Genomic DNA, 3337 nt, shown 5'->3' on the forward strand with positions numbered 1-3337 from the left:
CAAAATTATATTCCAAAAATTTCCAACATATTCCAAAACTATTCCAGATATTCCATGTACACTAAGACTCTGAATGGTCAACCCCTAGCACTTTTGAACAGCCATTTTCCTTCGTCATGTTTCAATAGGTCGAGCACTTTAACTTTTCCAAGAAAGCCATAAAAGGCAATCCTAGGATTTTGCCCACGAGAAATTAGATCATTGAACGCATTAACCTCCTCTTCAGACGGATTATAATGGTCAGATCCCATAGAGACATAAAAATTTGTAGAGTTCTCTCTAAAGTGGGCAATCAAATTGAAGATTTGATTCCCATCTTTATCCTTGAAATCACTCAATTTCCTTTCCATTCGAATGACAGTGTAGAGTTGTCCACGGATCAGATCTTCTGGCAGACGCCTCACTTTCCTTTCCCCAATGTTGCGCCTGAACCTTGCAAATAGATCCATAGTTCTGCAACAATACCAAGTCTAATATAACTTATCTAAAGGTGGGCCTCCAATGAAACCTAGAACCCATCACCTATCACCAATCACTTCAGATTTTGCTGGTCTTGATGCAGCCCAAGTTTGCAAAATGTAAATTGGAAGTTCAGTAATGCAATAAACACATTTTCACAATTTTTTCAGGCATTAGAGTGCTTCTATGAGGAACCCATCAGTACCCATCATTTATGAGTAGACCCGTATATGGTCACTGAAATTATAGGAGATGGATGGGTGATGGGTTCCAAGTTTGATTAATTAGTAAAAATAATTTTGTATTAGATTGTCTTTTATTCGGATCGTCTATTTGTTAACACGCAGTGTTAACGTTTTCTACAACTTATTGTTCACTATGGCAACTTTTAGCTTATTTTCGTAAAAAAAAAACCTCTAGCGCCTAAACGGTTAGAGATAGAGCAAAACGGACGAAATTTTCGGCCAAAGGGCTTTACACTTTCACGAGTTACACTGATGGAGAACATAAAAAAACACTTTTTGGAAGAATTTTTGAACCTTGGATACCCCCATTCACACCCTTGGGGGTGGTTGCCAGGATTTGCCGTAGGCGTTTCGTTCTCTAGGAGTGGACCTTAAGATACCCTGAAAATTTGAAGTCTCTAGCACATCTCCTTCTAGTGGAACAGACAGACAGACACACAGAGGTCGTTTGCATAAGCCCGCTGGATAGCTTTTTCAAAGCAGAAAGGCCCGCTACATCATTCGATCATGTTCTTCAGCAAATCGCGTGACAGAAATGTTCGGGCCGCAGGCCCGACCATCGCCGCCGGCAGGCCAAGCAGGCCCGGCCCCTGCCGAACGGAGTTGCCGGCGGAGCGAAGCGGAGCTGGCATCTTCGTTTGGCGGAAGGGCGGGCCTGCTTGTTTCTATGTATAGGTTCCGGTTTGCTTACAGCGGAATACCTTCGAGGGTCTTCCCTTCCGCCGGCCAAACCGTGCGGCTCTCAAGCCCCTGACAGACACTGTGAGGCCACCCACAAGCCACAGCTGCAGAATGTGTGGCCTACCTATGCACTTCCCCGCCTTATTCCCTTATTTTCTTTAGAATAGTTGGTCGCTCCAAAACCGTTGTCAGAATTTGCTGCTTTAGCCCTAATTTACATATGTCACATTTTCTGGACTTAGCACTAGGAAAAATTGGTATTATTTTTTGAAACTAATAAATGTAAACAAATAGAAAATGCTCTAAAACGCTTGCGTTCTTTAAATTTGCGGTTCGTTCTTTAAATTTGCGGTTTTCCATTTTCCATGCGCTGTAGCTCCTTAATTAGGACTGGTTCCACTGTGCTGGATGATTGTTTTCGACAGAGAGACAATGACAATGCTTGTTAAGGGGGTTTTTATCTCCCAAAATTACATTTTCGTTATATTTGTCAATAAAATTAGTTTGTGAGCCACTGTAGGTGTAGGGATGGAATCCCAGTGTATATTTCTCAACACAGGAGATGTCTTAACACTAACAATATCAGGGTGCCATGAACATTACTTTAAAGAGGTCCCAAGTGTGTGCTTCTATTTTTGTAGGATATCTTCTTTTAAAGTTTACGCGCAGAAAGTGGTGATAAAAAATTGGTGAATAGCTTGTTTGTTTCAGTTCATTCAGGGGTTTTACTGAATTTTGAAAAAGAAAATTTCTTCTCTATTCTGTGTCAATCTGTTTTATGTCTTTTGTTGGCTGAGCGATTAGCGAAGCCTATTACTCCGTCTGGTAGGAAAAAACTTTTTCTGTCTGTCTGTGTGTCTGTCTGTCTGTGTATCTGTCCGCACGAAAACACGAAAACGAATTGAGCGAGCCACCTGGGATTTTCAGGGTCGTTTTGTGTCATGAAACGACAGATCGAGTTCGAAGATGAACATTCTAGCTCAAAAATTGGCTTTTAAAAAAATCAAAAATAACAGGTCCCAAAAATGACGTTTTTTAAAAATATTTTTTTATGGTTTCCTGAGGGGCAACGCATGAAAGTAGAGCTCTTTGGGCGAAAATTTTGTCCGTTTTGCTCTAGCTCAAACCGTTGAGGGCCTAGAGGGTATTTTTGACGAAAATAAGCGAAAAAATGTACAACCCTTAGTCGAAGTGACGGGCCGTTGACGGGCCGGAGGACCGTATCTTTGTGTACATTTTTGCACTATCCGACTCGGGCGTCAGCGCCGCAGGCCAAGGTAGATGTATGCCAGGCGCGTCGCAGCGTAACAGTGTTTAAGCCTGTTACGCGAGACGTGGTCTGGCGTACATCTACCTTGTTTAAGGTTGAAGATCATTATAGGCGATTTGGAGGCATTTGGGCATTTGTTCTACTTGTATGAATCCTTGGAGAGTGGAGACATTACTAGTATTACTGGTGTGTGAGGGTAAGACTGTCAAATGTTTCCTATGTGCGTCATCCTTATTGTGTATTTTAAAATAGCTTCTTTTTTACTGTCTATTTTTAAGTTGTTTTCCTGCTATCGTTGCATTATAACTCATCTCGCCTCAACTTCATCTTGCAAAGTATGGCACGGAAGAGTTAGTGTGGACACATCAATGTCAGTCCTGATTAATATTTCAGATTCTTTTCAAATTAAGATGAGTCCTATGAACATCGTCTGATTTCCCAGTGACGCTTCAACATTGTGTGATGTACCACCCGCTTAACATTGTTCGATCTCACATTTGACGCTCTCAGCGCTGATTTATTTTAATTAGCAGTAGAAAAAAGGTAAAAATTGCTATCTGTTAAACGGTCCCATTTAATGCGGTTGTTGCCAGTCAATCTATTAATTTAAGAGTAAGTAATTATTTACATCATGGTGTTTTTAACTTTGGCATGCAGAGGGTGAAATAAAAATATTTTTAAG

This window comes from Frankliniella occidentalis, unplaced genomic scaffold (genome assembly GCF_000697945.3).
Source record: "Frankliniella occidentalis isolate FOCC.00 unplaced genomic scaffold, Focc_3.1 Scaffold395, whole genome shotgun sequence".
In the NCBI taxonomy this organism is placed as follows: domain Eukaryota; kingdom Metazoa; phylum Arthropoda; class Insecta; order Thysanoptera; family Thripidae; genus Frankliniella; species Frankliniella occidentalis.